Source organism: Pelophylax lessonae (genome assembly GCF_965119305.1).
Source record: "Pelophylax lessonae genome assembly, chromosome: 8".
Taxonomy (NCBI): Eukaryota; Metazoa; Chordata; class Amphibia; order Anura; family Ranidae; genus Pelophylax; species Pelophylax lessonae.
The window spans coordinates 27,164,115-27,189,211 of record NC_138775.1 but is presented as its reverse complement, the minus strand read 5'-3'; the positions used below and the strand labels follow the sequence as shown (position 1 = coordinate 27,189,211).

The 25,097-nt window shown below is 48.8% G+C and overlaps 1 pseudogene across 1 annotated transcript in view; it reads right to left on the bottom strand.

Annotated features, from left to right (window-relative positions):
• Nucleotides 1-36: 36 nt before the first annotated feature.
• The window catches only part of LOC309562134 (kelch-like protein 35), an 88,212-nt pseudogene continuing 63,151 nt past the window's right edge, over nt 37-25,097 (bottom strand). Inside the window, exons 6-7 of the transcript in view lie at nt 1,668-2,063; nt 37-117 (exon numbers count right to left, since the gene is read on the bottom strand). The product of the transcript in view is annotated as a kelch-like protein 35 (transcript). The remainder of the gene's footprint in view (nt 118-1,667; nt 2,064-25,097) is intronic.

Below are 25,097 nucleotides of genomic sequence, written 5' to 3'. Positions count from 1 at the left end.
AGTCATTCTTTGTAATCAGCACACTAGTGACAATATTCATGCATTCTTGTACTTTATGTGGATGTTGGTCATCGCGTTGTTCATCAAATACTGGTTGTCTATCAAGGCCATTCGAACCTGAGGAAGAAGAGAAAAAGGAGTTTTATATTGAAGAGGTCAACAAAACTCAATAGACAATTATCAATGTACAACAGTCCAATATAACATTGGCACCACATGAGCTGTGAAGTACACAGTTTCCTTATCTAAAGAATACTGTTAAGGAAGCAGACTTTATAAAGTAGAGTTACAAATTCCATTTATAATTTCACAGTACCAGAGGAGTGCTTCATTGGAGGGGTGGTGGTAAGGTTCAATGACACTGGGTTCCACTAGGCCTCTGCGGTATATGATGGGCATAGACAGTCTGTTCGGAACTGTGCAATGGAGACACCATAAAAAGGAATCCTACACATCCCTGCTTCTCTGGAACCTCTCCCTACATCTGCACCTGTGCTTTTCCTAATCAGCTCTCTCCCTACTTTGTGCTTTGTGAATGGTTTTGCAGTTTTCTGGGACCCAGAAGACTGTGGGGAGGAAAGGGGAGAGAAGGAGAACTTTGCTGAGATCGCCTAGGAGATCTCCACAAGGGAGAGCAGGTACCTGTCAACACTAGGTACCCGCTCCCCCCACCCAAAACAATTGACGTGCCAAATGTGGCAGTGGAGGAGGACTTAAAGAGGAACTTTCCCTTTTGGGTGGGGTTCCGCTTTAGGAGGACCTAAAACATTTTGTGTACATTTTTACAAACCACAGACAGGAAAGGGTTAAAACCATTCACTCAAGAAGTTCTTTTACAGGGATGGTGATTGCACTGTGCAAAAATGCACCTACAAATCCCCACAAGAAATTTGGACTATTGTTTTTCTTGCAGTGGTTTTGATTTACTTAAACTGGAGAGTGCAAAATCTGGTGCAGCTCTGCATAGACACCGATCAGCTTGCAGGGTTTTTGTGTAAGCTTAAATTATAACTGAAGGCAAAAGGTTTTTTTTTTAGTTTTGGATAGAGGGATTAGAAAGCTTGTCAGTTTTTATTGTAGTCTGTGTTATTATTTATTTTATTTCAGGTACTTATATAGCGCTGTCAATTTATGCAGCGCTTTACATATACATTACACATTCGCATCAGTCCCTGCCCTCAAGGAGCATACAATCTAAGGTCCCTAACTCACATTCATACATACATAGAAGGGCCAATTTTATACAGGATCCAATTAACCTACCAGCATGTCTTTGGAGTGTGGGAGGAAACCAGAGTACCCGGAGGAAATCCACGCAGGCACAGGGAGAACATGCAAACTCCAGGCAGGTAGTGTCGTGGTTGGGATTCGAACCAGCGACCCTCTTGCTGCTAGGTGAAAGTGCTAACCACTACACCACTGTGTTCCTGTTAGCCTACAAACAGTTAGGCTGTGCTCAATCCATTTGATGAAGGCTTCAAAGATGACTTCCTCCCTTTTAACATTAATTTCGTGGTCAGGGGATGGAAACGCTTCAAGCTGCAGCAGACAAAGGCATCCAACGCTTACAGAAGTGTTGAGTTCCGAAGAAAGTGATGGAGGCTGCAGCTCTGGAATATTGGTGTTTGTAAGACCACATGGTTTTTAAGTGGGTGTCTATATCTTACTTTGCCATTGAGGGCGGTGGCTTTTGCATCGCTTCTTATTTCATTCATTGGAGCTATAAGATCCCATTGATTGGTTTCTGGGTTAGAACATTCTGCAGACTTCAGGTTAATGTGGCCATCAAACCCGCCAATGGCATAGATTCGGTTTTCCAGGACTGTCGTGCTAACATAGCAGCGCTTATCGTTCATTGGAGCCACTTGCTGCCAGATCTTCCTGACTGGGTTAAACCACCTTATGCTGTTGAGGAAATACATGCCATCAAGCCCTCCAACCAGGTACACATAACCATTGAGGTATGCTGTTCCATGGTAGGCCCTGGGGCTTTCCATATTGTAGGCAATGTCAACCCAGCAGTCGACTCTGGAGTCATAGACCATCATGGTGTTGGTGGGGACCTAAGAGTTATAGCCGCCAATGACGAGTAGTATTTCACTTTGTAGGCATGGTTGTAATTTATGCTGATGTTGGTCATCATGTTGTTCATCAAATACTGGTTGTCTATCAAGGACATTCGAACCACTGCCACTCATCTCATTCCATCTACCCCACCACTACTGCTGCCACTGATCCCATTCCCCCCACCGCTGCTACTCATGCCATCCCTTTACCGCTGCCACTTATTCCATTCCCCCCATCACTGTTGCCACTCCTCCCATTCTATCCCCCCATCACCACCACCACCGCTGCAACTCATTCCAACCCCATGCTCCAGGGGCCCATGCCTCACCCCTGCACACCTAGATCTAAGGGGCAGCTGTTCCATGGTAGGCACATCCCCCCCCCCACAGCTGCCACTCATGCCATCCCTTTACCGCTGCCACTTATTCCATTCCCCCATCACCGCTACCACTCATCCCATTCCACCCCCCCCCATCACCACCGCTGCGACTCATTCCAACCCCATGCTCAAGGGGGCCCATTCCTCAGCCCTGCACACCTAGATAGGAGTGACAGCTGTTCCATGGTAGGCCCTGGGGCTTTCCATACCATAGCTAATGTCAACCCAGCAGTAGACTGCAGTCATAGACCATCATGGTGTTGGTGGGGACCTCAGAGTTATAGCCACTAACGGCGAGTAGTATTTCACTTGGCAAGTGTGGCCTTGTCAATGGGTTAATAAAACCTGATCCAGAGGATCCATTCGTGTTTAAGTCATTGTTTGTAATCAGCACACTGGGGACAATATTCATACATTCTTGGTTGTACCTTATGTGAGGAAGGGGGAGAGAAGGAGAACTTCCGCTGAGATCGCCTCGGATCTCAGCAAGGGGGAGCAGGTACCTGTCAAAACTAGAAAACTAGGTACCCCACACACACACACACACACACACACACACACACACACACACACACACACACACACACACACACACACACACACAAATTGACGTGCAAATGAGGCAGTGGAGGATAAGGTAAAGCAGGACTTTCCCTTTTGGGTGGGGTTCTGCTTTAAGATGACCTAAAACATTTTGTGTACATTTTTACAAACTGCAGACAGGAAAGGGTTAAAATCCTTTACTCAAGATGCACCGAAATTAAAATTCTGGGCCGAAACAGAAACCGAACATTCAGGATGCCCTTGGCCCAAAACCGAAACCAAAAATGACTTTTTTTCCCCAAATGATTTTAAATTAGTTCTTTCTATCAATATTAGACTTGAATTTAATGAATCTGAAATGAAAAACTACAAGCCAATAAAATAAATATAACTAGGGCTGCAACTAACGATTATTCTCATAATCAATTAGTTGGCCGATTGTTGTTTCGATTAATCGGATAATAACCAAAAAAAAAAAAAAAAAGTGTGGTGTATAAATTTAGTTATTATGTAGAGTTTAAAAAAAAGGCAATTTATTCTTCAATATCTGTATACAGTGGTAAACATAAATACCCAACTATATGGTTAGGGAGCAAAATCTCTTATCCACTCTGAGAATAACAGACAGAAGAGATATCCTGTATATACTATTAGAGCTTGAATCTGGTAAATATTATCAGACTCGGAGATCAAATTTTTTATTTAAAGAAAAAAAATGAGACTGTTTTGACAATTTTTAGACAGAACTGTAATATATTGTGTATGACAGACTCCCTTGTCATAGGCAGGTGGATTGATAAAAAGCTTCCTGCGTCTGCTGTCACTTATGCTGGCCATACAAAAACAATGTCTTCCTTCAAAAAAATTTGTAAAAAAACCCCCAAAAAACAAACAAAAAAAAAAACAGAACAACATACTGTGGCCAGAGCAATACAATTACCGCAGTCTTTTTGTTTTTTTTTTTAATACATGATATCCATTCAGTGTGTTCTATTGTGAAGCTGTGAGTGGCCACAGCCATCGCATGGTACACATGCACTTTGATTGGCCTGTCTGTACCATGTGATCACTGTGATCAATCACCGAGATCAACACAATAGTACACACTGAATGACTTTAAATTGAAGACATTTATTGTGTACAATTGCCATGTGTTCTGCTGTGATTGGTCACAGCGTTCACATGGTATTGGCAGCAGTCCGGTACATTGACCCATCATCAGGAAGGACTGCTTCTACTAAAAAGGTTTGAAACAGCTTATATTGCCAATATCCTGACAAATACCTTCTAAATGGATTTTTTGTTTGTTAATAGCAACTTGTGGTCAGTTAATTTATGATGGTTAGAACTGCATGTATGGTTAAGTCGGTGTGGTGTGCCGGAACCGACGTAGGGGGTAGGCCTGTAAATAAAAGAGGGCCCCCGAGGGGTAGTGTACACAGGAAGAGGGTGAAGGCGGGTGGGGTGACAGCGTGAGACGCGGCAGGTGGGGAGGGAAGGAGCAGCGTCTTAAAGGCACGTTAGCTCCTCCCACAAATACAGGCCTACGGCCTTTCACTTGTGGTCGGTTAATTTATGATGGTTAGAACTGCATGTATGGTTAAGTCGGTGTGGTGTGCCGGAACCGACGTAGGGGGTAGGCCTGTAAATAAAAGAGGGCAAAAAGAAAGCAGTAAACGCACTTTATACATAACACAACTTATGATACAAGATTCTTGATAGCTAACTGTGACGGAAGTGTAGGTAAGACAGAACGCACATGGAGAGCAGGAGTGCCAACAAAGCCTTTTATTGAACGGTAGCGGGTATGTTCACAAAGAAAGGGCCAAACAAAGGTGCCCAGGGTCAGACCCAACGTGGGTAGGACAGAGTTGCAGATAAACGGGTTAGTCCATAACAAGGGGCTCCCAATAGAATGGGCAAAGTCCTGGCCAGCGAGGGATTGGGCCACACACAGATCAGGGCAAACAATGAGGTGACAAAGTTCAGGCAGAGTTCTGGTAGGCCCAGTGTTAATCCACTCACCAGCAGGCAGATACAGGATGAATCCAAAATCCAGGTTGTAGGAAGGGACAGGGTAAATCCAAAATCCAGGTTGTAGGAAGGGACAGGGTAAATCCAAAATCCAGGTTGTAGGAAGGGACAGGGTAAATCCAAAATTCAGGTTGTAGGAAGGTTTGAAGAGGCCCACAGGAACCAATAGGGGATTCTGTGTTCTCTGGCCGCAGCTCAGAGCCACACAGTCTTCCAAACAGCAGAGATGAACTACACACAGGAGAGACTCTCACTCAGCTAAATATATTAGGACTTGTGTCCCAGCAGGTGGGACAGGCAACTCCCAGCCTGGCGTCCAGTTGCCCCAGCAACCAGCCCCGCCCCCCTCTATTTGAGCCCACACAAGGAATGTGTTCATTGTCCACAGTGAGCATGAAGGCGGAGAAGCAGACATTCAGGCACCTTGCTGGGGAGGGGAGAGGGACAGCACAGTGGGGGGGGCAGGCAAAGGAGTGAGCAGCCAGGGGGGAGAAAAGAATCCCATGCTGGGGAAGATAGTAAAGTACTGGGGGTGCAGAAGAGAGGAAAAGAAGGGGGGGGAAGTAGGATCCGTGACAACCCCTCCCCCTTTTATTTTACAAGTGCCGACAGGGGGACCTCGGCAGGTCTCCTTGGAGGCACTTGTGGTAATAGGCTCACCTACTGAAGGTCCTGCTGCCGGGTATGGTGGGACAAGGGGATAAACACTGTAGACTCCCTGAGGAGGATTGGGCGCCATGGTGGTCAGCCAGTCACTGGGAGGTTGGGGTAGAGGTCCTTCCGCTGGGGCCAACTCTGGGTAGTTGACTGGGCGACTGTGGCTGGCGGATGTGGTGCGACGGTTCTGAGGGCAGCTGGCCTGAAGATGCCCAGGTTGGTTACACCTATAGCACCGGAATTTGCTCAATGTGGGGTCAGAGTCTAGTTCCTGTTTAAATTTCTCACGGTCCCAGGTCAGGGTGGTATTCTGGTCAGGGTTGGTAACACTCACCGGATCCAGGGCAGAAGGGGAGTCCCGTTGGGTTTTCTCGGCAGGCAGGCCGTGGCTGGCTTGGCTCCTGGTCACAGCTCTGACGTATTGGCACTGTAGCTCTCCTAAATCATTTCCAAGCAGAATGTCCGCAGGTAGTCCAGCCATGATTCCAATTTGGCAGCGCTTTTCCCCAAACCCATAGTCAAGGCGAACCGACGCCTTGGGGATGTGTTTCGTAGTACCACCTGCCATTTCAATAAAGAACCCGGGGCCTGGCTTGATGGCTTCTGGTTTTACCACGCGGGGATCAGCAATGGTGAGGAAGGCCCCAGTGTCCCGAAATCCCGTAGTTCTCTCTCCATCAATCAGGACCTCCTGCAGGTGGCGCTGCCTCTGCTCTGGGTAGGATGGGACAAGGGGATGAACACCGTAGACTCCCCGAGGAGGATTGGCAACAGTGGGGGTCAGCCAGTCACTGGGAGGTGGGGGTAGTGGTTCTTCCTCTGGGGTCAACTTTAGGTAGTTGACTGGGCGACTGTGGCTGGCAGACATGGTGCGACGGTACTGAGGGCAGCTGGCCTGAAGATGCCCGGGCTGGTTGCACCCATAGCACCGGCGGTCCAGAAATGGCCCAGAAGTACGAGGTCGGTAGGAAGGGGCTGTGGATGGTGTTGGGGCGACAGGGCGCTGGAGGAGTGGCAGGGGGTTGCTGGGAAGTGGTCTGCCTGTGTTCTGGGCTTTGGGCGGCTCGACTACCAGTCTCTTCCAATGGGGTTTAATGGCAAGGGCCTCGTCTGCCAGTGCAGCAGCCCGCTCAAGGGTGCCAGGGTCCCTCTCCTTCACCCACTCCCGCACCTCTGCTGGGCATTTGGCAAAGAATTGTTCCTTTAGAAAGGCCTGGACAACTTGTTCAATAGTAAAGGCCTGCTCCCCCTCCAGCCAGCGTCTGCAGGCCTGCGAGATTTTGTGCGCATACATCTTGAAGGAAGGCTCAGAATGACAGGAGAGGTCCCGGAATTTGATCCGGTGGGTTTCTGAAGTTACCGCGTAGTGTTCTAGTATAGTCTGTTTGATCCTACTGTAATCTCGATTCCACTGTGCGTTCATTGTCCGGTAGGCAGCAGCCGCACCCCCTTCCAGCAGGCCCACTAGGTGGCGTACCCAGTCTCCACGGGGCACCTCCAGCAGCTGACATAAGTGTTCGAAGTCCTGGAAGAACCCTTCCACATCCCCTGTAGCTTCACAAAATGGCTTGAAGTCTTTACGAGTCACCCTTGGCCGATCAGGCCCACCGACTCGTGGGCTGGGGAGAGGGTCATATCCCCTGAGGCCTCTCATGGTTTCTCGCTCATGAGCCCTTCGGATAGCCTCCCGCTTGTCATCCAAGGTGGCCCCGGGCCCCAGGATAGCCATCTCCTCTTCGTACCATGTGATCCAAGGGCTCCTGGGACTTGAGACGGTGGATGCACTCTGTTCATTCTCTGACGGCGGAGCATTCAAGCTTTCAGTTCTCTGAAGGCCGGCTTCCTCAATGGCGGTGACCAGCTCTTCTTTGGACAGGCCCCTGTAGGTAAGGCTTAACTCCTGAGCCTTTTCTTGCAAACTTGCCACAGTCCAATTTCTGTACTCCCCACCCCGCATTGGGTCCAGTGTGAGGGGGCTGCTCTCCATCCTCTTCAGCGTTCTGATCCCGCCGCTGCCAACCAGTGTGACGGAAGTGTAGGTAAGACAGAACGCACATGGAGAGCAGGAGTGCCAACAAAGCCTTTTATTGAACGGTAGCGGGTATGTTCACAAAGAAAGGGCCAAACAAAGGTGCCCAGGGTCAGACCCAACGTGGGTAGGACAGAGTTGCAGATAAACGGGTTAGTCCATAACAAGGGGCTCCCAATAGAATGGGCAAAGTCCTGGCCAGCGAGGGATTGGGCCACACACAGATCAGGGCAAACAATGAGGTGACAAAGTTCAGGCAGAGTTCTGGTAGGCCCAGTGTTAATCCACTCACCAGCAGGCAGATACAGGATGAATCCAAAATCCAGGTTGTAGGAAGGGACAGGGTAAATCCAAAATCCAGGTTGTAGGAAGGGACAGGGTAAATCCAAAATTCAGGTTGTAGGAAGGTTTGAAGAGGCCCACAGGAACCAATAGGGGATTCTGTGTTCTCTGGCCGCAGCTCAGAGCCACACAGTCTTCCAAACAGCAGAGATGAACTACACACAGGAGAGACTCTCACTCAGCTAAATATATTAGGACTTGTGTCCCAGCAGGTGGGACAGGCAACTCCCAGCCTGGCGTCCAGTTGCCCCAGCAACCAGCCCCGCCCCCCTCTATTTGAGCCCACACAAGGAATGTGTTCATTGTCCACAGTGAGCATGAAGGCGGAGAAGCAGACATTCAGGCACCTTGCTGGGGAGGGGAGAGGGACAGCACAGTGGGGGGGGCAGGCAAAGGAGTGAGCAGCCAGGGGGGAGAAAAGAATCCCATGCTGGGGAAGATAGTAAAGTACTGGGGGTGCAGAAGAGAGGAAAAGAAGGGGGGGGAAGTAGGATCCGTGACACTAACCTTAACTCTTTTTCCGGGTGTGGGATGTATGTGTGGAAAAACCTTAGTTACTTACCGGTGACGGTATTTCTAAGAGCCTTTCAGGACAGCACCTGGAGAGAGCGCAGCTCCACCCAATCCACAGGAAACACTGCAAATAAAAACTCCTCCTCTTCCACCATGCCTCAGTCATAGAGTAGCCTCCGACATGCTGGAAAACAGAACATAAACAACTACCACAGGTTAAACATTTACAAATTATATTATAAACAAAACCAAGGGGGGGTAGCTGCTGCTGTCCTGAAAGGCTCTTAGAAATACCGTCACCGGTAAGTAACTAAGGTTTTCTCAGGTCGCCTTTCAGGACAGCACCTGGAGAGGATAAGCGAGTAACTTACACTTAGGGTGGGACCACTGCCTGCAGAACCTTTCTGCCGAAGGCTTGATCCTGAGCTGACAACAAGTCTAACCTGTAGTGTCTAATAAAGGTTGACCAGGTAGCTGCCTTGCAGATCTGATCTGGCGAAGCACCGGCCCTTTCAGCCCATGAGGTTGCCACAGACCTTGTAGAATGCGCCAAGATGCCTTCTGGAGGTTCTTCTCCTTGAGCTACATAAGCCTGTTCAATTGCCCATCTGAGCTATTTGCCTAAAGTGCTCTTTGATGCTTTTTCTCCTATACGGGACCCTGAGAAGATGACAAATAATGCATTTGTCTTTCTAAATTCCTTAGTTACCAGGAGGAACTGAAGTAAGCATCTCCTCACGTCCAAGGTATGAAAGGATTCTTCCCGAGTATTACTAGGAGTTGAGGAGAAGGTTGGTAAGACAATTTCTTGTGATCTATGAAAAGATGAAGCAATCTTTGGAAGAAAGGCTGGGTCCATTCTTAGGACTACTCGATCTGCAAAAATTGTCAAAAAAGGGTCTGAAACTGAGAGGGCCTGGATCTCACTGATCCTTCTGGCCGAGGTTATTGCTATCAAAAAGATAGTCTTCAAAACCAAATTCTTCAGAGAAGCCTCTTTTAAAGGTTCAAAAGGAAACTTAGTCAAACCTTGTAACACAATGGTCAAATCCCATTTGGGAAATACTTTAAGGGCTATTGGCCTATTGCGGGCTAATGCCTTGAAAAATCTAATGATTAGAGTCTCTTGGGACAAAGTCTTTTCGAAAAAAAAACTGAAAGTGCCGCTACTTGCGTTTTTAGAGTGCTCGCTGCTAGTCCTTTCTCCATTGCCTCATGGAGGAACTCTAGCACTGAAACTAAATTCTTTAATTCTAAATTCTTGCTGGAACTCCAGGAGTTATATTTTCTCCAGACTTTCATGTAAATATCCCTGGTCACCTTCTTCCTACTGGAGAGAAGGGTAGAGATAACTTTTTCCGACAGGCCTCTGGCTCTTAAGAGGTCTTCCTCAGTAACCACGCTGTCAGTTGTAGGCGGTCCAGTTCCGGATACACCAAGTTCCCTTGTGTCAAAAGATCTCTCCTGGACGGGAGTCTCCAGGGAGGTTCTGAGGCAAGATTCAGCAGGAGGGCGAACCAAGGTCTCTTTGGCCAAAACGGTGTAATCAGAATCAAGTTGGTCTTTTCTTCCCTGAATTTTTTGAGAACCAACGGAATCAGCTGGAATGGAGGGAACGCATAAGACAAAGGGAAGTCCCATGGATGAGCTAGAGCATCCAAGCCCCAGTCCTGATCCTCCCTGTGTAGGGAAAAGAATCTTTGGACTTTGGTGTTCTGTTGACAAGCAAACAGATCTATTTGGGGAGGACCCCAAGCTTCCACAATCTGCGTAAATACCTCTTGGTTCAGACTCCATTCTGATTCCAACACCTTTCTCCTGCTCAGCAAATCTGCTAGAAGGTTTTGTGATCCCTTTAGATGTACCGCTGTCAGAGAGGCTAGATTTTTCTCCGCCCAGAAGAGTAGCTGGATTGCCAGGTCTGATAGCTGCCTGCTTCTTGTGCCTCCTTGCTTTGACACATAGGCCACCGCTGTCATGTTGTCCGACAGAACTTGCACATGATGGCCCTTGACTGTCTGTTGAAAGGACCAAAGACCCAGAAGGATGGCTTTCAACTCCCGCCAGTTGGATGATTTCCTGGACTCTGCTTTGGACCATGTTCCTTGCATTGTCCGACCTTCCAAGTGGGCTCCCCAGCCCCACGCACTGGCATCCGTGGTCAGATGTTTGTTCGTCTTGAAAGTCCATTGCAGACCTTCTTCCAGATTTCTGGAATTTCTCCACCACCACAGAGATCTCTTTGCTTTCGTGGTGATTCTGATGGATTTCTCCAGATATTCCGGATATGACCAATTCTGCAGCATGTCTCTCTGGAGAAGACAGGAATGCAGCCTTGCCCACTGTACTGCAGGGATAGCGGCTGTGAGCAAGCCCAGAGCTGCCATGGCCGACCTGACAGTAACCTGATGATTGGTTTGCAACCGGGCAACTGCGTTCTGAGTTTTCACAATCTTCTCTTGAGGTAGAAATACCTTCTGGAGGACCGAATCTATTCTGTATCCCAGAAATTTTATCTGCTGAGATGGAATCAAGCTGGACTTCTCCAAATTCATGAGCCACCCTAGACTCTCTAGGTGGTTCTGCGTCTCCTGGAGGTGTACCAACGCCTGGCTCTTGGATTCTGCAAAAATTAGCAGATCGTCCAGATAAGGGACAATGGAAATACCCCTCAGTCTTAACGGCTCTAGGGCATCCGCCATCACCTTGGTAAACACCCTTGGAGAAGATGAGAGGCCAAAGGGGAGGGCTCTGAACTGTAGATGCCAGACCGATTCCCCCAGATTGACCGCCAGCCTTAGAAATTTCTAGCACTCCTGATTTATTGGGATGTGCAGGTAAGCGTCCCTCAGATCCAAGGATGCCATGAAACAGTTTGGGGACAAAAGTTTGGTCACTGAATAGATGGTGTCCATCCTGAAGTGCTTGTACCGAATTGATCTGTTCAGGATCTTTAGATTTAGGATCATCCGGTACTTGCCTGAGGGCTTTTTCACTAGAAAAATCTGAGAATAAAACCCACGGCCTTGTTGCCCCTTGGGGACTTGGATAATCACTTCCTGTTGAATCAGCTCTTGTAAAAGAGACATTATTGAGGAAGCCTCTTCAGGATCCCTTGGAAGGGGAGTAACAGAGAATCTGCTTGGAGGTGTCTCCGAAAATTCCAGTTTATATCCTTGAGCCACTATATTCCTCACAAAGGGGCTTGCGGATACCTCTTCCCAACGTGGGAGGAACCATAACAGTCTGCCTCCCACTGGAAGACTGCTGTCACTTGCTTTTATTCGCCTGGTCAGGTGGTCTGAAGAGGACTCCACCTTTCCCTTTGCCTTTTTGGGAGGCCCATCTTGATCTCTGATCTTGTTCACGACCTCTGTTGGTTTGTTGAACAGAACAAAATCTCTTTTTAGGAGGCGATTTCTTTTTTGACGGAAAGGCCTTCTTATCCGCCGTTCTGCCAAGGATTGCTTCCAATTCTGGCCCAAAAAGCAAGTCACCGGCAAAAGGTAAACCACAGAGTTTCACCTTAGAAGCTGAATCACCCGACCAGGTTTTCAACCAGACCGTCCTCCTGGCAGAGTTGACAAGGGCTGCTGACCTGGCGGACATTTTAATAGATTCAGCAGAAGCATCGGCCATATATTTTACTGCCTTTAGGAGCAGCGGAAAAGAGTCCAGGAGATCTTTCCTTGCTGTTCAGCCTCCACATGCCCTTTAAGTTGTTCGAGCCAGCACTCAAGATTTCTGGCTACCACAGTGGACGCCATGGCCGGCTTAAGGCTGGAAGTAGAGGAATCCCAAGCCTTTTTAAGGAGAGAATCTGCCCTTTTATCCATGGCGTCTTTCAGAACACCCATGTCTTCGAACGCCAAATCAGGGCGGCGAGGCACCTGAGAAAAAACAGCATCCACTCTGGGCTTCTTGTTCCACAGATATGCCGTATCCTCTTCAAACGGAAATCTCCTTCTTAGGGATTTAGAGAAAAAAGGGGCCCTCTCTGGGTCCTTCCACTCTTTCTCAATAGATTCCGTAAGGACTTTATGAACAGGGAAAACCCTGCGTTTTGTCTGTTCAAGGCCCTGGTACATCTTGTCGTGTACTGAAACTTGCACCTTTTCTTCTGCGATTTTCTAACGTGGTGTAAATCGCCCCCCAGCAAATCATCAACTTCTTCCAAGGATAATTTGTATCTGGAAGACCTAGCCATGTCTTCCTTTTCTTCCTCCTCTGAATCCCTGAGGGAACAGAGAGCACTTTCCCCTTCATCTTCTGAGTCACTAGACACTGCAGATTTAGAAGTAGATGGCTGGGAAGATGTTCCACCCGTTTGTTGGGAATCTGATAGAACTGGTGGCGTCCTGGATAACAGGGAACGAACTGAGGACAGGGTGTCTGTGAGTTCCTTGAATGAGGATATGAAGTCACTATTCTGCTGACTAGACTCTCTCTTCTTTCACTAGATCAGCTATACAGGATTTACAAAGTGGCTTCACCCAGGAATCTCTGAGTGGATTCTTGCATGAAGGGCATTTCCTTGATGCTGGGGCTCTTGTCTTCACTGTGGCTTTAACCTAGTAAACAAAAAGCCACCATGAATCTCCAATAACCACTAATAAAAACCACCACCTAGTGATTTTTTGCAAGGGAGAAAACAGTGACCCACACCAAAAAAGGATCAGAAGAAAGACTCCCAGATGCATACATATCCTGTTAGACTGGGAACAGTTACTCAGTCTACAGGGCAGGCTCCAAAGGAGGGAAAGAAGAAACCCCAAAATAAAAGCTCACATGGTAAAGAAAAAAGAGGCACCACTGCACCTCTCCTACCTGAGCTTGGCCGGCGCTGGCGGTGCCTGCTTCCACCGTTGCTGCAGACCTTTCCTCCATGCTTGTTTGAAAGCGCAGCTTGCTGGCAGTTCTCTCCAATTTAAATACCGCTTCCCGCGTCCTCCTCTGTGGACCGGAAGCGCCGACCTGCCTCTGACCCCTGCGTGCAGTGCGGTTGGAGCTATCGCCGCCACGCCCCCACCGGAAGTCCCGTCCACCGGAAGTGACGCCGCGCGTCCCCAGGATCAGAGTCCGAAAGTGCGGGAGATTTTAATGCCAAAAGCGGCTCCCCGGCTGCCGACCCGCCGAAGCGCGGACCTCTGACACCCGGACCCTCCGATGGGACTCAGCTCCCCTGAGCGAGCAAGGTGAGAGGCTCCGGAGCGTACCCCCTTTGACAACTCCAGGGAGGGGAGCTGGGATGGTCTCCAATACTGACAAACAAAAAAATGGGCAATAACTCCTTTTCTCCCCCCTGGAGAGAGCGCAGCCCTTCCACACAGCTCCTGCAATGCTTCCACCATGGCGGAGGAAACACAAATGACTGAGGCATGGTGGAAGACGAGGAGTTTTTATTTGCAGTGTTTCCTGTGGATTGGGTGGAGCTGCGCTCTCTCCAGGTGCTGTCCTGAAAGGCGACCTGAGAAATAGCTGATTCCCACCGCCCTAGTTTCTTAATTATGTGCCCTGGCGTATTGGCACTAGAAGCAGCTGAAGCCGCCCCTATTCTGAACGAATGTCCGGAATAAGATGAGGGGTCCCAGCCTAATTTAATGCACAACGTGCAAACATAAAATATAAATTTAGTAGTGGTTAGGGGACTACCCGACAGGGAGAATAGGGGAGAGCGGCTGGGAGTGTCTTTGATTTGAGCTAGGTAAATGTCTAGGATTTTTACCGGGCACCAGTTATTCTCAGTCGGGTAGAAGGGGATGGCAAACGGATGGCCTATCTGTCTGGTCTTTGAACGTCGGAGTGAAAGGACGTAGTCGTTCTCTACTTTTTCCAAATCCTCTTTGAGGAGGCATGATTGCCTGTCTGACTGGGTCGCAATGGTGAATTCTCCGGGTCTAAGGAACCCTGAGAAAGGCTAAATACATGGAGGTTTTGATGACTAGGTTTGTATGAGGTTCGAAAGGTAATGTGTCCAGTACATCAGATAAAGCCCGGAATTTTTTCCCATCTATGTGCAAACATTTGTTTGTCTTGTGATGATCTACCTTACTAATACCTTTCAATATATTCTTCACCGGGTAAGCCCTGAGGAAAGGAGAACGGTTTGGAGCAGATGTCAAGACGTGGTGCTGTATGTCAGACAGGTAAAGTTTGATCGTGTTATATGAAAGTCTGAGCTGAAGGTGCCAAAAGCAGCGAATGCGACCATGGTTTGAGCTGAACGATCGTGTAAGTTGAATTCTACTAAGAACCTTTGGAAGATGGTCATGGCTCTGTCGTATGCTCTCCTGGTGTTCGCAGATAGGGCTACCCGAGACAATTCGTCACTGTGTACCAAAATCCGGGCTAGTCCAGGATTAACTTGTCGAACTCGGGGGTCCGGGTGGGGCACTCGTCGGCAGATGGATGGAGGTTTAAGAAGACCTGTAATTTACAACGGGACAAAGCGGCAGAGTTGGAGTAGCCTGGGATGTGTTCACAAAAGAGGAAGAACTGAAAGGTGGCCGCCAACCAGGTCAGCCTGCGAACTAGCCTCATAATCATCAAAGAAGATGAACGGCCCTTATTAATTATGTCGCAGGCTGCCTTGTTGTCACTGTAACACTTTACAGCCATTCCAGTCCAGGATTTGCCCTATGCGAAAGCCGCCGCCACTATCGGGTAAATTTAGAATAAGGCCGAAGTCTCGCGAAAGCCAGGTAAACCGAGAGACTCTTCCGGCAAACAATCTCTTAACCAAGAGTTTTTATATATTGCTGCAAACCCAGTACTGGCGGCTGCGTCCGTCCAGAAAACTGGGGATTGGGCGGATATCGGTGGGATGAACATGGAGATCCCATTCCAGTGTTCCAGGAATTCCATCCACATGGCCAGGTCTGCCCTAGCTGGGGGATCTAAGTGACCAATATGTTCATCTGGAAGGCCTGGTAATAGCCTAGAAATAAATTACCTACCTTGGGGAATAATGTGCATCGCAAAGTTCAAAGAACCTACCAAGGATTGTAGATCCTTACGAGTAAAAGTTCCAAACTGTAGGAACTTGACTACGTCCTTGCGAATGCGCCCAAGCTTGTCCTCGGGGAGACTAGACTGCATGGTGTCGGAATCTAGTGGGATGCCTAGGAAGTCTAGTCTAGTGGTGGGTTCAGTAATCTTGTCTAGTGATAGGGGACGCCTAAGGTGGAAAACAGTGCTACAGTGCTTTTAAGACTGACGGGGCTGCAGTCGCTATGTTCAACCAACAGGAAATCATCCAAATAGTGTAACACCATGGGGCACCTCGAGACATTGAGGAGGAGCCAGCAGAGAGCCTCAGCAAATGTGTCGAATATTCTCGGGCTACTCTTGGCCCCAAACGTGAGTCTAACAGCAAAGTAATATTCCTCTCTCCACTTGACACCATGAATATGCCATAAGGAGGGGTGAATGGGTAACAATTTGAAGGCGTTGGAGATATCGGTCTTACTGAGCCATGCAGCCCTACCTGCCTTCAAGATTGCTTGAAGGGCATTATCCACGGTGATATAGTGAAGAGAGAATTCGGTAGATGGAATGAGGGAATTCAGGCTCAGGTTAGTGGACGAATGAGGAGCAGACAGATCAATGACAAGACATTTTTTTTATTGGAATATTTGCTAGTGGCTATCCCAATTGGGTTTGTGCGCCAGGAGATGAAGGGAGGGGAGGAAAAGGGGCCTATCATGAACCCTTTCTGGGTTTCCTTACTGAGCAGATTGTCCACTGTCTGTGGGTTGTTCCTAGCTGAAAGGAGGTTGGGACATTCTAGTGTACCTATAGGGAGTGATACCAACCCAGTGGGGAACCCTGCTGAGAACCCATGTAACAAGTACTCCGCCAGGTGAGGAGACGGGTGTGATTTCAAATAGTATCCTAGAATATCTATATTCACCTTGGTTAGTCATTGCTTGGGATTTAACTTAGAAGGGCACATGGATTTGGCATGGGACCGAAAGCATATGGAACAGATGTGCAGTAGTCTGCAGGCGCTAAAGCTACAGGGACCTCCATTAAAGTTATTACATATTTTAGCTTTGCCTAAATAAACGATGGGACGACCAAGCTTATCCCTTTTGGCCACGTTGGTCAGGCTTACTAGCTCCCCCCGAGAAACCAGGAAAGGAGGGATCGGCCTCTGATGGGCACAGGTTGGCGGTATGAGAGGTGGAAGAGCAGACTGCACAAGATGGGGGCACTAAGCCTGCAAAATGTCTGCACAAGAGTTCCGTGTCTAAGAGGCTCCAGTCAGAACAGATGTTGTACTGGGCCAAGACTGCGGCTGCTTTTGCTGATACAGACTTGTGGAAGTCGTAGAACATAAAACCCCCGTACTTGTGGCCTAAGTCAACCACCTTATGAAGGTATAAATCTAACTGCTCCCGGTGTTGCGGATACACCGAGCACACAACATCCCTGTAGATGCCGAAGGCTAGGACAAACTCTGGTATGGTTAGCTTTTTGTTGAGTCTTGGGTCTCTGGCCTTCATTACGAGGCCAAATCACCGTAATTGTACACCCTGTTCTCCACAACATCTTGGGAGGCAATCAGCAAGGAAACCAGATTCACGTCCTTCCCATCTAAGATGTCCTTGCGGAGGGCTGGGGGGGCCATGTGTGCTGGGGTAATGACTGGTGGAGCAGAAGGGGAAAAAAAGGGAGAGGCTGGGGGCCTACCCTGTGAGCTGGCAGGAGCGAGAGCCTGTACCGGCCTAGAGGGAGGCGGGTCCACGTGGGATGGGCCAGCGTTTTCCAGTTTGGACAGTCTATTACTGATTGACTGTAGTGATGACAAGATGGTGTCTAGAGTCCCTTGTATGTCCGTCCTAGCCCCCTGAGAGCTGGTACCCAGTCCAGGATCCTCAGGGTTTGCTGAGAGTAGTTCGTAGGGTTCAGCCTTTCTCGCCGTAGCTGAAAAAGGGATGCCCCTGCGGCGCAAAACAGCCAAAATCCTGGGGATGGTCCAGGACCTTAAAGGGCCTGGCGTGGATGGTTCTCGGAATTCCCTGGGGGTACCAATTCTAACAGGGGTGTTAGGCCTACCGGGTGTGCTTGGGGGAGACGACCCTTCGCCTATGTTGGCTGCTTGAGACTTGCTGAAAAGAGAAAATAACACATAAAGGAAAACTTGGTTAGACAAACACCGTTGAGCTAAACAGAACTGGCTGGCTAACTAGTGCCGAGGCGAAAAGTCTACCCTGTGACAGGTGAGGCCCTTCTAGTTGCCGAGCGGCAGGCGAGAGGCTCTATCTATGATTTGGGCGTGGGGCACGAGCCACTAGCGTGGTGGCAGGGGGTTGGCATCTCGGGAACGGTAAAAGATTTAAAACGTGTGGCCATGACAGGTGAGGCCCTAACTATGACCCCAAGAGATGGGTGAATGCGAGGCACTAACTATGATTTGGCCCGAGGGCAAAAAATCTCTGTGTTGAGATTGGGGAGTTGGCCTCGCATAGCCCTAAATAGCCAGTTCTCTGTCCCTATACGGGGGCTTGACGAAGGGTTAGTGCAGCATACCTAGCGGAGTAGTAGTACACGTGGTAGTAGTATAAGTAGTGTAGTAATATAAATATAGCCGTAATACCCGTGGTGGCGATAGTATTTAGTAGTCATGTGGTGTAGCAGTATATATAGCCGTAGCAAAGGCGGTAGTTAATGGTATCAGCAGTGACGTAACATGGCAGTATGGTAGCGTCTATAGTAAAGACATAGCGTGACGGTATATATGACAGTGGTACGCGTAAGGTATTAGTATTGGCAGCGCATCAGTATATGTATGGCGGTAGTGTACGTGGTAGTAATAGTTTGTTAGTGTAGCAGTATATACCGCCGTGGTGCACATAGCAGTAGCATAGCATAGGCTTTAGCAGTGTATCAGTATGCGCAGTTAGTTGTGGTAGTAACAGTATTGTAGGGTAGCCGTTAAGCAGTAGAACACATAAACAGGAGTGTAGCAGTACGTATAGCAATAGTCCAAGTGATATCAGCAGTATCAGTAGAGTAGCAGTATACATTGCGGCAGTACCCATAGTAACAATAGTATTAGAGTAGCAATACCCATAGTAACAATAGTATTAGCTGAGTAACAGTACCCATAGTAACAATAGTAGTAGAGTAGCAATACCCCTAGTAAAAATAGTATTGGAGTAGCAGTACCCATAGTAACAATAGTATTGGAGTAGCAGTACCCATAGTAACAATAGTATTAGAGTAGCAGTACCCATAGTAACAATAGTATTAGAGTAGCAATACCCATAGTAACAATAGTATTAGAATAGCAATACCCATAGTACAATAGTATTAGAGTAGCAGTACCCATGGCAGAGTAACAGCACATATTAGCAGAGAAAAAAAACAGCATAAAAGTACACAGGTGCTGACAGTATGAGTAGGGAAGGTATGAAGCAGGGCCGTGGCCTGGTGAGGCAAGGCAGAAGTCAAGCCCCCCCTCCCCAAGAAGCGCCCCAATGGTACCTGACGCCCGGCGGCCGGATGAATGAGCAGGCCGCTCGAGCTGAGAATGTGGGTGCAGGGGAAGCAGACTGGAGGCAGACCGGAGGGATGCAGAGGCGGCGGCGTCTGCTGCTGCGGAGGCTGGAGAGACCGGTAGTTCGGCTGTCCGTGAGTGACCGCGTGAGACGCGGCAGGCGGGGAGGGGAGGAGCCGTGTCTTAAAGGCATGCTAGCTCCTCCCACAAATACAGGCCTGCGGCCTTTCATTTACATCACCCAGTTTATATTTTGACAAATCTCCATCCCCCTCCTCTTCCTCACCTCCAAGATGCCTTTTCCTCACCCTTAATGACTGAATTAGAGCTGGATGGCTTTCCACGGTATTGTTTCTTTTTTCTCCCAAACTAAAGACAAAAAAATAGAGAGAAAATCAATCTAAACCATTTCTGACTAGGTGATTAACCAACATGGGAAAAAAATAAAATACCACCACAATACATAGAAGGCAGCATGAGGGCAATCAAAATCATACAGGGCCCTATTAGTTGTTGTAAGAAGATCTGGTAAGAAGATCTTCTGTTCCACTGAGCATATTTGAAACCCCAGGAACTTAACCCGCTGAGCTGGTGTAAGGTTCAATTTCTGGACATTCACTATCCAGCCCAGAGACTCTAGATGACCTCTGGCTTTGTCCAGATCCTTTTGAAGCTTTTCTTTGGTATGATACCACAGAGATTCCCCGGAGGCGGAGGGGCGCTAGGCACTCTGCCATCACCTTTGTAAAAAATCTGAGGAGCTGATGACAGGCCTAAAGGAAGGGTTTTGAACTGAAGATGAAGCGTTTCCTTCCCCATATTTACAGCCAACCTTAGGAATCTCTGTGATTGAGAGGCTATGGGGATATGTAGATAGGCATCCTGTAGGAAAAACTCAGATCCGGTGATTTGGAAAACAAGAGGAATTTGTTTATTTACATGCGCATGGAGATATATACAGAGTTCAGTCAAAGCAGCCTGTCTCATGCATAAAAATCTACCAAGACAATAGGGTTTGCCTTTTTTATATTGATGAATATTTATGAGGTATAGGTGTGTTCTTGGCTGGTCCAAGGTGTAACAGTACATTTCCATCCAATCAATGTCCACTTCTCTTATGGTAGATTAACAGTTAATTAAGAGGTTTCACCACGTGACTGGCTCATATGTGGGGCTGTTTGCAATCTCACTGGTAAGAACGGTTTGGTCATGGCCCGCTGTATTCTCCATATGGAAGTCTTGTCCTGTTATCTCTCAAGGTCTTCTCTCTGCAGAAGTAAGAAAATGAACTTCCCTCCCCTTCATACAGGCAAAGGGAGGAATGTGTGTCTCAAAACAAGGGCATTCTCTAAAAACAAGCTAATCATAAAGCATCACTCTAACTGTAATTTACATAAAGTATAACTTCTATCTACATTTATAGGTTCATATATACATTACCATGAACTTGATCTATCATGTATGTCAGGGTCCTGCATGGACAGAACTGTATACATTACATCGCTTGCAGCTCTATCCACCACTCTTAAGATGAGTCCCTTAATGCATGGTACCAGACAGCAGCCTGCGTATAATAATACTGACAGCACTACTGCAACCGTAGTGGCTAAGGTGGTGAAATACTTGCCCCATTTGCCGAACCAGCGTTCCATCCATCAGGTGAAGGGGTCCTCGATCCCGCTATTTTCCGCCAACTCTTGAGACAGCATCTCCAAGCCCTTCAAGGCTGGGGCAGTATTATTGGGGATAAAAGTACAGCATGTGGTACCGAACATTACACAGACCCAGGGCCAGGTTAACGTAGAGGCTATTGGAGCTGCAGCTCCAGGCCCCCACCTTAATATAAGCCCATCAGGGGCAGACTGACTATTCGGCTCAGGGCCAGTAGGGGGCCATATGAGAGACTCCCAGCACCTCCTGCAGCAGGGGAAATATGACAGTTGAGGTGTTATCATTCCGTTGGGGGGGGGGGGGGCAATTACAAGCACCAATATCCCTCTATGACTCTTCATGAAGCTGCTGAAAGCTGCTTCTCCTCTTCTCCCTCCCACGATTTTAGCTTCTTCCTTTGTGAACCATAGAGAGAGATCAGTGTTTATAATTGCAACCCCCCCCGCCCCCCCATTCACCCTAGGCAGTCCATCAGATTCCCCCTGCTTTCTGGGTACTGATCCTTATCGATCGCTGACTGTTCATTCATACCTGAAGCCCTGAACCACCAAAATCCTCAGCACCAGGCCCATGATGTTCTTAATACAGCCCTACACAGACCCCTTCCCTCTCGGCCAGGAGCATATCCAAAGAGATTCTGTTCTGCCAGGCTGTCAGTGAGGTGGCATCAAGCTGCTCGGAAAGGCCTTTGACTGCATCCCGTGTGTAGTTGACAAAGCGCTGCTGATTGTCATATATATATATATATAGTTTATCCACTCAGTGTTTTTATTTACAGATATAAACATAAAAATTGATTCAAAACCCGCAGCTATTTGGTTTCTTGCTTTACAAACTTGTATTTATTTCTGTGAATGGAAAATGTACACGACTATCTTTTTATTATAAACAAAACTATTATCACTACATTGGAAAAAAAACTGATGTCAGTTATTAGAAATGGAAAGGACTTTGACTTTTCCTCCCAGCTGCTGAAGGATTATAAGCTTGCTGCCATGCTGTGACTTGTAGTTCCTCTGCAGCAGGAAAGGAGCAGATGGTCCAGGTTTGGTTGGGGTTTATAGCACTGATGTCAGAGTTTCTCAAATGGGAACAAATGCTTCTCCTCCCCCTTCTTCTCCCTCCTGGTCTTTCTTTTAGCTTTCCTTTTCTTCAGTTCCTCGGCCAGGCGGTTTTGAGGCCAGGAGATGGCGGTGTCATGCGCTGGGGTCTCACATGCTGCTTTTTCCTCCTCATCAGATGAGAATCCTCCTTCCCCAAATGCTGCGTGTTGATGATCTGCATCCTTATTGCCATAGCGTGCTTTTAATCTCTCCCGGATCAGAAGTCCCTTGACCAGCAGCTTCCAGTTCCCCAGAGCTCGCTTTTTACGCTTCTCCTTCTGCTTGCGCTCAACCTCAACCTGTTCGTATTCCCAGGCGCTCATCAGGATGTCCTTGTGCTCCTCACACACTATGTAACCGTCCATCACTGGGTGCGGGTAGCCGCCGTGGGATTTATATCCGGTGATGGTGCAGGAGCAGTCGATGTCCAGCTTACTGGCCACGCGGAGCAGGTTAGCCAATCGCAGTTGTACACAGCCTATCGGCAACATGCAAGGCTTGAACAGATAAACGTTTCCACACTCGTTGCGGGGAACCTTCCCGTCCACAGCGATAGGGGGCTGATACTCCTCCGTCTGCCATAGGCCAAACAGAGCAAGGTCATTGCTGTCCCTCTTCTCTCGATCCATCCATATATGGGCTTTTCTCGCTGGGTGCTTTTAATCTCTCCCGGATCAGAAGTCCCTTGACCAGCAGCTTCCAGTTCCCCAGAGCTCGCTTTTCACGCTTCTCCTTCTGCTTGCGCTCAACCTCAACCTGTTCGTTTTCCCAGGCGCTCATCAGGATGTCCTTGTGCTCCTCACACACTATGTAACCGTCCATCACTGGGTGCGGGTAGCTGCCGTGGGATTTATATCCGGTGATGGCGCAGGAGCAGTCGATGTCCAGCTTACTGGCCACGCAGAGCAGGTTAGCCAATCGCAGTTGTACACAGCCTATCGGCAACATGCAAGGCTTGAACAGGTAAATGTTTCCACACTCGTTGCGGGGAACCTTCCTGTCCACAGCGATAGGGGGCTGATACTCCTCTGTCTGCCATAAGCCAAACAGAGCAAGTTCATTGCTTTCCCTCTTCTCTCGATCCATCCATATATGGGCTTTTCTCGCTGGGTGCTTTTAATCTCTCCCGGATCAGAAGTCCCTTGACCAGCAGCTTCCAGTTCCCCAGAGCTCGCTTTTCACGCTTCTCCTTCTGCTTTGGCTCAACCTAAACCTGTTCGTTTTCCCAGGCGCTCATCAGGATGTCCTTGTGCTCCTCACACACTATGTAACCGTCCATCACTGGGTGCGGGTAGCCGCTGTGGGATTTATATCCGGTGATGGTGCAGGCGCAGTCGATGTCCAGCTTACTGGCCACGCGGAGCAGGTTAGCCAATCGCAGTTGTACACAGCCTATCGGCAACATGCAAGGCTTGAACAGGTAAACGTTTCCACACTCGTTGCGGGGAACCTTCCCGTCCACAGCGATAGGGGGCTGATACTCCCCCGTCTGCCATAGGCCAAACAGAGCAAGGTCATTGCTGTCCCTCTTCTCTCGATCCATCCATATATGGGCATTTCTCGCTGGGTGCTTTTAATCTCTCCCGGATCAGAAGTCCCTTGACCAGCAGCTTCCAGTTCCCCAGAGCTCGCTTTTCACGCTTCTCCTTCTGCTTGCGCTCAACCTCAACCTGTTTGTTTTCCCAGGCGCTCATCAGGATGTCCTTGTGCTCCTCACACACTATGTAACCGTCCATCACTGGGTGCGGGTAGCTGCCGTGGGATTTATATCCGGTGATGGCGCAGGAGCAGTCGATGTCCAGCTTACTGGCCACGCAGAGCAGGTTAGCCAATCGCAGTTGTACACAGCCTATCGGCAACATGCAAGGCTTGAACAGGTAAATGTTTCCACACTCGTTGCGGGGAACCTTCCTGTCCACAGCGATAGGGGGCTGATACTCCTCTGTCTGCCATAGGCCAAACAGAGCAAGGTCATTGCTGTCCCTCTTCTCTCGATCCATCCATATATGGGCTTTTCTCGCTGGGTGCTTTTAATCTCTCCCGGATCAGAAGTCCCTTGACCAGCAGCTTCCAGTTCCCCAGAGCTCGCTTTTCACGCTTCTCCTTCTGCTTGCGCTCAACCTCAACCTGTTCGTTTTCCCAGGCGCTCATCAGGATGTCCTTGTGCTCCTCACGCACTATGTTACCGTCCATCACTGGGTGCGGGTAGCCGCCGTGAGATTTATATCCGGTGATGGCGCAGGCGCAGTCGATGTCCAGCTTACTGGCCACACGGAGCAGGTTAGACAATCGCAGTTGTACACAGCCTATCGGCAACATGCATGGCTTGAACAGGTAAACGTTTCCACACTCGTTGCGGGGAACCTTCCCGTTCACAGCGATGGGGGGCTGATACTCCTCCGTCTGCCATAGGCCAAACAGAGCAAGGTCATTGCTGTCCCTCTTCTCTCGATCCATCCATATATGGGCTTTTCTCGCTGGGTGCTTTTAATCTCTCCCGGATCAGAAGTCCCTTGACCAGCAGCTTCCAGTTCCCCAGAGCTCGCTTTTTACGCTTCTTCTTCTGCTTGCGCTCAACCTCAACCTGTTAGTTTTCCCAGGCGCTCATCAGGATGTCCTTGTGCTCCTCACACACTATGTAACCGCCCATCACTGGGTGCGGGTAGCCGCCGTGGGATTTATATCCGGTGATGGTGCAGGCGCAGTCGATGTCCAGCTTACTGGCCACGCGGAGCAGGTTAGCCAATCGCAGTTGCACACAGCCTATCGGCAACATGCAAGGCTTGAACAGGTAAACGTTTCCACACTCGTTGCGGGGAACCTTCCCGTCCACAGCGATAGGGGGCTGATACTCCTCCGTCTGCCATAGGCCAAACAGAGCAAGGTCATTGCTGTCCCTCTTCTCTCGATCCATGCATATATGGGCTTTTCTCGCTGGGTGCTTTTAATCTCTCCCGGATCAGAAGTCCCTTGACCAGCAGCTTCCAGTTCCCCAGAGCTCGCTTTTTACGCTTCTTCTTCTGCTTGTGCTCAACCTCAACCTGTTCGTTTTCTCAGGCGCTCATCAGGATGTCCTTGTGCTCCTCACGCACTATGTTACCGTCCATCACTGGGTGCGGGTAGCCGCCGTGAGATTTATATCCGGTGATGGCGCAGGCGCAGTCGATGTCCAGCTTACTGGCCACACGGAGCAGGTTAGACAATCGCAGTTGTACACAGCCTATCGGCAACATGCATGGCTTGAACAGGTAAACG